This window comes from Oncorhynchus mykiss, chromosome 20 (assembly GCF_013265735.2).
Source record: "Oncorhynchus mykiss isolate Arlee chromosome 20, USDA_OmykA_1.1, whole genome shotgun sequence".
NCBI classification, from domain to species: Eukaryota; Metazoa; Chordata; class Actinopteri; order Salmoniformes; family Salmonidae; genus Oncorhynchus; species Oncorhynchus mykiss.
This window is the reverse complement of record NC_048584.1, coordinates 17,580,230-17,590,356: the sequence shown is the minus strand read 5'-3', so window position 1 is coordinate 17,590,356 and position 10,127 is coordinate 17,580,230. Positions and strand designations below refer to the sequence as shown.

At 40.8% G+C, this 10,127-nt stretch overlaps 1 long non-coding RNA gene across 1 annotated transcript; it reads right to left on the bottom strand.

Annotated features, from left to right (window-relative positions):
• Nucleotides 1–3,169: 3,169 nt before the first annotated feature.
• Nucleotides 3,170–9,767, bottom strand: LOC118942043. The gene is made up of 2 exons (XR_005037941.1): nt 9,715–9,767; nt 3,170–6,051 (listed from the first exon to the last, which is right to left on the bottom strand). It is a non-coding gene; the product is annotated as an uncharacterized LOC118942043 (long non-coding RNA).
• Between the last annotated feature and the right edge of the window lie 360 nt (nt 9,768–10,127).

Sequence of the window (10,127 nt, the reverse complement as noted above, 5' to 3'; positions counted from 1 at the left end):
TTCAATGGGAAAAGCAAATCAATTAAGACTTGAAATTGAAATATACTGGCACATCAATCGTCTGTATATGAAATTCTTTCGAACGGGTGAGGTTAAAGATGTTTGTTTTTGTGTGTAGTTCACCACTAATCGGTAGCTAGGTAACGTTAGTTTAATAACCGACATTTGAGCTAGGCTAGCTGTTAGCTAACGCTTGACTTTGTCATCATGAGATAACGTTACATTAGACATACATGTGGCTAAATCATTGGGTGAAGAGGCGTATTCTGGAGGGGGAGTTCTGAACATTAAACAAGCATCGCTAGCGATATGTTTTTGGAGGCGTGATGACCGTATCTTTCATATCCGTGATAACCCATTTTCAAAAAACTAAAATTTAAATTGATACACAGCTTTATAGGGCTGGGGTTCCCACACGACCATATTTCCATCTCACAGCGCTTATTTACGTTAGACAGAGTGGACTACCTGAGCTAATTAGCAATATGTTTCTCCGAATACGCCTGCTGTGTGAAGACAGACGCCACAAACGTGTTGTTACTGAAACATACTGTTCTGTGCTCAAACGTTCATTAAAACACAGGGTATTGATATAAAGCTACACTCGTTGTGAATCTAGCCAACAAGTCAGATTTCTAAAATGCTTTTCGGCGAAAGCATGAGAAGCTATTATCTGATAGCATGCAACACCCCGAAATACCTGAAGGCGACGTAAACAAAAGAATTAGCGTAGCCGGCGCTACACAAATAGCATAAATAAAATATTCATTACCTTTGACGAGCTTCTTTGTTGGCACTCCTATATGCCCCATAAACATCACTATTGTGTCTTTTTTTTCTTCGATTAAATCGGTCCATATATAACCAAAATATCCATATATGGAAACTGTGTGATTCAGAAAAAAACACCGTTTCAAAACGCAGCGTCATTTTTTAAAATTAAAAAGGTCGACGATAAACTTTCACAAAACACTTCGAAATACTTTTGTAATACAACTTTAGGTATTAGTAAACGTTAATAATCTATCAAATTGATCACGGGGCGATGTGTAATTCAATAGCTCCACGTCTTCAAATCATGTTCGGAAATCTCTCTTCCAAAACTTCCTGTCGGAGACCGGATGGAATGGGGTTTCTTCTTTGTTTGACCAAGAAATAACTCCCAGAAATTGACAAGACTGGCGACATCGTGTGGAAGCTGTAGGAATTGCAATCTCAGCACCATTTAATTTGGTGTCCCTTAAACAAGACATGCAAGTGGCGCATGGATATTTTTTCGTTTTCAGTGACCAGTTTTTCTTGCGCTTTTCGATGAAACACACGCTCTGTTATAGCCACAGCCGTGATTTAACTAGTTTTAGAAACGTGAGTGTTTTCTATCCACACATACACTATATTCCTGGCATGAGTAGCAGGACGCTGAAATGTTGCGCGATTTTTAACAGAATGTTCGAAAAAGTAGGGGGTAGGCTTAACACTTAAAACTCAGGATTCTGTAAAGGGCATACCCCAATGAGGATATGTGTTTACCTATAGCTTCCTGTGCCAACCGGAAGTGCCGTAATTGGTGTCACAGGGGCTGTTTCAAAGGGTTAAAAAAGTCAGATCTTTCCAAAACGTCATTTGTGTGATTAGGCAACCATGAACTGTAAATCAGTCATTTCTCCCAACAGATGTCAAAGAAAAGCTCTCACACACACACCTGTTGGATTTTTAAAGTGTTTACACCTGGCATTTGCCATATGGCAATCAACTTTGAACGAAACGACGCCGAATTGAGTTGTATTGGACACCGTGTATATGGTTTGTCAAGTGCCAATGACTTCCCATTCATTTTTGTCCATTTCAGGGGGGTGTTCTCTTACAATACCTCTTGCTGACAGTGTTCCTAACATCCCAAAAACGCAGGTGTGGACAAAATTTTACTTGCCAATTGCATCAAACATGTTATAGACCTTATAGACCTTATGTTATAGATGTTAAAGTGTCTATAACTGTATTTCAATGTTGCAACTTGCTGAAAACTGTCCAGTGTTAATTTCATCTCAAATAGACAGCACAATTTTTTTTTTCATCCAGAGTGCATCAAACAAGAATTTAGAGTTTGTTTGTGGAAAAGTGTATATTTCTGTGTTGCAAGTTGCTGAAAACTGTCCACAGTTGTTCATTTCATCTCAAATAGACAGCACGGCAATCATGTTTGCTGTGCTGTCTATTTGAGATGAAATGAACACTGGACGGTTTCCGTCAAGTTGCAACGTTGAAAATACAGAAATAACCACTTTTCCATAAACAAGCTCTAAATCATGTTTGATGCACTCTGGATGTACAATTGTTTGCTGTGCTGTCTATGAGCTTGTTTATGGAAAAGTGGTTATTTCAATGTTGCAACTTGCTGAAAATTGTCCAGTCCAATCAATGAGACAAGATCAGAGATGTTGGTTCGAGCTGCCTTGCCCTATTAAAAAAAAAAATCACAATTTAAGTTTGCTATCTACAAGAAGCATTGTCTTATGTGAAGAATGAATGTAAAGCTATCCGTCTGCCAATTGAAGCGCAAAAGAAGTTGGGTGATGCAACAGAGGACAATGACCCAAAAGACAGAAGTAAATCAACAACAGAATGGCTTCAACAGAAGATGGCCCAGTCCCGACTTTAAGCAGATTTAAAATGCTGTGACATGAACCCGAGAGTGGTTCACACCAGGCATCCTACAAATATTGTTGAACTGAAACAGTTTGGTAAAAGTGTATGGTCCAAAATTCCTCCTGACCTTTGAAGGTCTGATCCGCAACTACAGAAAACATTCGGTTGAGGTTAATTGCTGCCAAAGGAGGGTTCACTTGTTATTAAATACAAGGGTTCACATGGTGTGTTCAATAAAGACATAACATATAATTGTTTGTTTTGTCTATTGTTGTGACTTAGATGAAGATCACATAAAATTGTATGACCAATTTATGCAGAAATGCAGGTAATTCCAAAGGGTTCACATACTTTTTTTTGCCACTGTATATTCCCACACAAAATAATTTATCCACTAACTGTATATGCTCAGTTAACCTATATACTATTTGATATATTTGGATAATACTAAATCCTTCACACCAATGTGTGTCGACCAGCACAGCTGCTACATGCATCACTTAGTGATAATAAATAGCCACAATGAAAAGTTAGACATGCTTGGTTTTAATAAACTAAGAAGCATTTTTAATTCACATTTAAATAAAACGAAGTACAAACATGCCTGTCACAGAACATTGAGGACAAAGAAAAATGGCTACTGGTAGCAATAATCTAGACATAACGTGCAAATCAGACACTATTTTCCCAGATAAAATACACTGCCTTCATGGTCCCTCGCAAAAGATGCATTTAAGACTCACATTTTAAAGCAATTAACCCCTTCAAAAGTAGGACTGTTTATTGCCTTTTCCTTTATTTTGAAACATTTTAAAATAACACATTTGTAATTTCTTGAAATCTAAATGGATGAAAATAAAGTTAACATGATCGTTTCGTCCAATGACAGAGGGGATGAGAAAGGACATCAGGAAGAGTAGCTGTTGCTTTTGCAACAGATAATTGGGATCCTAAAAAAAAAAAAAAAGGCAGTGGCAAATCAACACTAACATTCAGCTAGTTAAACCGTGCCCCCTTATCTTGAACAGCCACAGAGTACACACCATAATAGGCTACACAACTTTGGAAGGGGATTAAGGTCGGAAACTAGATTAAATGTGTAAATAAAACCTCACACAATACTTTGGTTTTGTAATGTACATGACGGTGGATCGTTCAAGGCTTACACTCCATTGAGGGATGCAGGTTTACCGACCAAGACTACTTCTCCATAGGCAAGCCAGTGTTCATGTTATGTGCATTACCAAGTCACCCAGAAAGCATGCTAACTTTCAACAGCACACACCCTAGAGGCCTAAAGCAGGGCTAGCCCTATATTATACAGCTCAACCAACTGTTAATCGTTTGAGAGTTTAGTAAGAGATATGAAAATAAAATATAAGCGAGTAGGCGATGGACCAAACAACCAGGTGGCATGGTCAAAAAGCCACTATCCCATTTGTGAACCGGTGACCTAGTTTTCCCAGTCACCTAGTGTGACCACAGCTGCAGCTTGCATTGGTTCGGCTCCTTTTTTTTGTTAACGATTGAACTCATAACTTAAATAACGTAAATTATTCCCTTTTTCTTTAGTGACCTAATAAAACTAACGCTCCCCTCTTCCCCCATATCCCCCCCACCTCTGGATTTACCCTGCCCAAAGGCAGAGGTTGTTGAAGTGATAAGGTGAAAATGCTTCCCGTCATATCCGAGTGTTGACATCCAGAGGTGCCGACTCGCTGTCATCAGTTACATTGACATGTGTTCAGGAAGCACATAGGAGATGTCATCCCATGGGTGGCGGTACAGGCCCTGTTTTAGCCTCTTCTGGTCCAGGTAATGACCTGGGACGGGAAGTAGAGAAAGTGATTTGATTAACTAGAACTTATTTAACTACACCTTATTACTGTGATATAGTGAAGGGCGGAGGTGTATGCCTTATGATTAACGACTCATGGTGTAATCACTACAACATATAGGAACTTAAGTAATTTTGTTCACCTGACCTAGAATTCCTTACAATCAAATGCTGACCGCATTATCTTCCAAGAGAATTCTCTTCGAAAATAGTCAGTTGCATATATCCCTCCAACCTGAAAGAACTTCACTGGTCTCTATGTAAACTAGAAACCATACATCGAGGCTGCATGTATTGTAACTGGGGATTTTAACAAAGCTAACGTGAGAACAAGACTCCCTATATTCTATCAGCATATCGAATGAGTGACACGAGGTCGTAGCATTCTGGATCATTGCCACATTAACTTCTGCGATGCATGCAAAGCCCTGCCTTTGGCAAATCTGACCACGACTCCATTTTTTTAAAGATTCCCAGCCTATAGACAAACTAAAACAGGAAACGCCCCTGCTCAGGTCTATCCAATGCTGATCTGACTAATCGGATTCGACACTTCAAGATTGAAGCAATCACGTGTACTGGGATATGTTCCAGATAGCCTCAGACAATAACGTTGACTCGGTGAGCGAGTTTATTAGCAAGTGCATCAGAGATATCGTACCCAACTGTGACTATTAAAACCTTTCCTAAACAGAAACCGTGGATTGATGGCACATTCGCGCAAAACTGAAAGAGAAGCACCTCTTTTAATCATGGCAAGGCGACTGGAAACATTAACAAATACAAACAATGCAGCTATTCCCTCAAACAAGCAAAGTGTCAGTATAGAGACAAAGTAGAGTTGCCATTCAACAGCTCAAACACGAAACGCATTTGGCAGGGTCTTACAGTCAATCACATATTACAAAAAGAAAACGAGCCCAGTCGCGAACACCAACGTCTTGCTCCCAGACAAATTAAAAAACTTCTTTGCTCGCTTTGAGGACAATACAGTGCCACTGACACGGCCCACTACCAAAGCCTGTGGGTTCTCCTTCTCCGTGGCCAATGTGAGTAAAAGATTTAAACTTGTTAACCCTCGCAAGGCTGCCGGCCCAGATGGCATCCCTAGCCGCGACCATCTGACTGGTGATCATTTACGAACATATTCAATCTTTCCCTATCCCGTACGAGATTAGTTGTTTTTGGGGGTTGGTTAATCCGTTTAGGGACTCAGATACTCCCAGGATTATCAGAAGCGGGTTATCTATTGAAGTCTCCAAAACTTCAGAGAGGATCCCAAAAATTCCACACCAATAACCATGGAAGCTAGACCATAAGGCAAAGCAGTGGAGCAGTGGAGTAGAGGCAGCCTGACATTTATCACATGTAAGGGATGTGGAAATATCCTATGCAGTTTAGTTTTGGAAAAGTGTAATCTGTGTAATACCTTGAATTGTATGAGACGATGTCTGGAATTAATGGAGCATGTGTGGATATACTCCAAGCTCTCTTCCCAGTCTGCCACAGAAATGTCAGTCCCTAGTTCTTCCTCCCATTTTGCCTTGATGGCATCTGTAGAAGGTGTGCTAACAGATTGAAAAGCATCATATATCAATATCAGTTTATCTGAGGTGGGGCATATTTTTATGCATCTGTCAAACATGGAAGGTTTAGCATTCCCAAATGTTGGGAGGTGTTTTCTAACGTAGTCTCTAATTTGTAGGTATCTGAAAAAATTATGTTTCCCTCAGCAACTCAAAGGAAGCAAAGGTCCCTTCTATGTATAAATCCCCTATGGTACTTATCCCCAGCTCCCCCCATCGCTCAAAGGTGTTATCAAGGTTAGAAGGGGCAAAGGAGGGATTCCTGGCGACAGGGAGCATGAATGACATTGGTCTAAGCTCAAAGTGGACTTTAATTTGCTTCCATATTCGGACTGTGCTATGTATAATAGGATTGTTACAATAAAGTGACATCTCCAGATTGACAGGCGACAAAATCACAGCACCAATAGAGAAGGGGTGACACTCCTCACGCTCCATAGTAAGCCAGCTGGATGCCGGAAGTGCGTCATCCAGCAGAAACGTAACAACGCGGAGGTTAGCAGCCCAGGTTAGCGGCCCAATAAAATATACAATTTGGGAGAGACAATCCTCCTTCCATCTTGGATTTACAGAGGTGTTTTTTACCTATCCTGTGTGTTTTATAATCCCAGATGAAAGGATTGATAATTGAGTCCAGTTGTTTATGAAAGGATTTAGGTATGAATACTGGGATGTTCTGATATAGGTAGAGCAGTTGTGGTAAGAAGACCATTTTAATGGCATTAATTCTTCCGAGTAGAGAAATTGGGAGAGTTCTCCAAAATATGTTTATGTATGTTTATGTAAAAGTATGTTTGCTTTGAGTTTTTGTATCAGAGGGGGGAAATTCTCTTTAAATAGTAAGGTGTATTGATTGGTAACTACAATTCCTAGGTAGGTCAATTTTTCTGAAGATAACTTAAATGGGAGAGGTTCTAGCCAGGAGGTGTTTTGCGACCGTATGGGCATTAATTCACTCTTGTTCCAATTTATTCTGTATCCCGAGAAGGTACCAAACAAATTGATCACATCAAGAATAGCTGGGATACTAGCCTGGGGTTCTGTTACATAGAGGAGGATGTCATCTGCGTATAGGGAAATCTTATTTAGAGTATCTTTAGTATTATAGCTGTGGATTGCTGCATGAGATCTAATCGTCTGAGCGAGCGGTTCGATAATTAGGGCGAAGAGCATAGGCGACAGCGCACAACCCTGCCTTGTCCCCCCGTTAAGGTTAAATCGGGGCGACAATGATTGGTTAGTGAGTATTCTGGCACAGGGGTTCCTATATAAAAGCTGGATCCAATTTATGAACTCATCTCCAATATTACATTTCTGTAGGAACTTGGTCAAAGGCCTTTTCGGCGTCAAGAGATATGACGGCAAGGTCCACGTTGGGTAACATCTGAGAATACATAATATTGAGATTGAAGAATGCGTTTCTGTTAGGGATAAAGCCGGTCTGATCCGAATGGACCAATTTGCCAATTAAAGTGCTAAGCCTGCTAAAATCTTTTGGTCTGTATTAAGGAGAGATATTGGTCTGTATGACCCTACCTCTTCTGGATCCTTACCCTTCTTATGTATAACTGTAATGAACGCTTCGTCCAAAGTAGAAGGACATTGTTCATTGGCCTGAACAAACATTTTGTGCAGGTAGGGAGAGAGCATGTTGCTGAATGTTTTATAGAATTCACCAGGGTATCCATCTGGGCCCGGGGTGCCACTCTTTAGAGATTTAATTGTTTCTTGAATTTCATCAAGAGATATTTCCTTATTCAGGAAGTTATAATCTTCCTGGTTCAAGGGCAGGAAGATTACAGTCCTCCAAAAATGTTTGCATAATTAAGGGGTTATAGGATCCGCTTTAGATGTATATAGAGTCTCATAAAACTGCCGGAATCTGTCATTGATGTCTTTGGGGGAAGAGAGTAATTCCCCAGATGCAGATTTAACTTTGTGAATCATTCTGTCACTCACATTTTTTCGAAGTTGTCTGGTGAGTAATTTGTGTGGTTTGTCACCAAACAGTTACAGATCCAGTTGCAGCTTGTTCATACAAATCTTTTTAAAGTGTGCTTCGGAGTTCTACGAGATTTCTGTGATTTTCTGAAATAACACACACACACTCACTAAACACTCCGTAAATAAGTCAGTTCTTAACATAAAGACTTAAAACTCAAAATTCTATAATTGCCTACCACGTGTTCACTTTCAGCTTCCTGTGTAAACCGGAAGTGTCTTAAAATGGTGTCATAGGTGCTGTTTCCAAGGGTTAAAAATGTCAGATCTTTTCAAAACTTCATATGTGTGATTAGGCAACCCCCATGAACTGTAAGTCAGTCATTTCTCCCAACAGATGTCAAAGAAAAGCTCTCTCACACACACACACACACACAGCAAGGATGGAGTGACAAAGTGCGGTGCTTAAAGACACACAGAGCCTGCAATGGCATTTCCATATTCTCTAGGCCGTTCCGAGTTCAACGAGATGCCCTGCTTGACCGTAGCTCGCTCTGAGTGCAGCGACCGTGAAAAAAGTAGGCCCAAAATGAAGCCTGGCCCTAAATGTCATTTGCTTTTGGGTGACAGTGAGAGAACCGTTAGGGTGAGAAGCACAATTCGACCTCAGGTACGCTCCTGAGGTCCTCCCGATCTGTGCAAGCCTAACCTTGACCGTGTGGCTTTAACCCTTAACAGTAAAACCGTTTTTTTTTGATCTCACAGATTACAACGACATCTCTCCCCATAGGAATACATTGCCTGCTCCTCTAAAGTCAACCTGCAGCCTATGTGGGTTATGAATGCCTTATGAACCTGTCTTCAATGACAGTCCATCAGGACACTATGAGGTCTACCTGTGTCGATTCTAAGCTTCCTGAAGCAACCGGAAGTGGTTAAAATCACCCTAAACGTGTTTTTCCATACCCAACCAGCAGTTTGTGATAAATAGTGCATTCAACCCTGTGTAAATCGGTCAGTTCTTAACATAAACACTTAAAACTCAGGATTCTGTAAAGGCATACCCCAATGAGGATATGTGTTTACCTATAGCTTCCTGTGCCAACCGGAAGTGCCATAATTGGTGTCACAGGGGCTGTTTCAAAGGGTTAAAAAAGTCAGATCTTTCCAAAACTTCATTTGTGTGATTAGGCAACCCCCATGAACTGTAAATCAGTCATTTTTCCCATAAAATGTCAAAGAAAAACTAAATCACACACAAGCACAGCTTGGAAGGAGGGACACATTGGGGTGCGTAGAGACATACACTGCCTTCATTAGTTAGCTTTGTTCGAGCTAAAAAAGAACAGTCAGACCTAGAGTTACGAAACTTTAGAAACCTGTTCTAGACCTCAGGTCGATAGTGCGTGGTGAGGTACGTGGCTCTAGAAGGTTCTCGGACCGAAAAAGTTGTGGAAAAATGGCATAAGGACAACAAAGTCAAGGTATTGGAGTTGTCATCACAGAGCCCTGACCTCAATCCTATAGAACATTTGTGGGCAGAACTGAAAAAGCGTGTGCGAGCAAAGAGGCCGACAAACCTGACTCAGTTACACCAGCTGTCAGGTGGAATGGGCCAAAATTTAGGAATATCAGTGCAGACATTTTGCTCATACACTAGTATGATTATCTGCCCAAAAGCCTAGCTCCCGGTCCCTCCCTCACCTCTCCTTCTCTGCTAGGATAAGTTTGGTGAGATATGCATGCAGCTTGTTCTCCTGGTTGATGCGCTTCTCCTCAATGCTATTCCAGCGCTTCTTCTTAGCGACCCGCAGGGCACTCGGGATGTCGTCTCCAAAGTTCAGTCTCTGCTCCTTGGCCAGATTGTAAGCTGCCGACAGAAAAGGTCCAGACATGAATGTAGTCCATTGAAAACAGTAATACTGCCTCAGAGATGCCTAGTACTGGGTATAGTTAGAATGTTGACAGCATTATAAATTGCACTCGACCCAATACTGCACATCTACAGTGCATTCAGAAAGTATTCAGACCCCTTCACTTTTTCCACATTGTTATGTTACAGCGTAACTCTAACAATATATTAATACATTTTTCCCCTCAATCTACACACAACACCC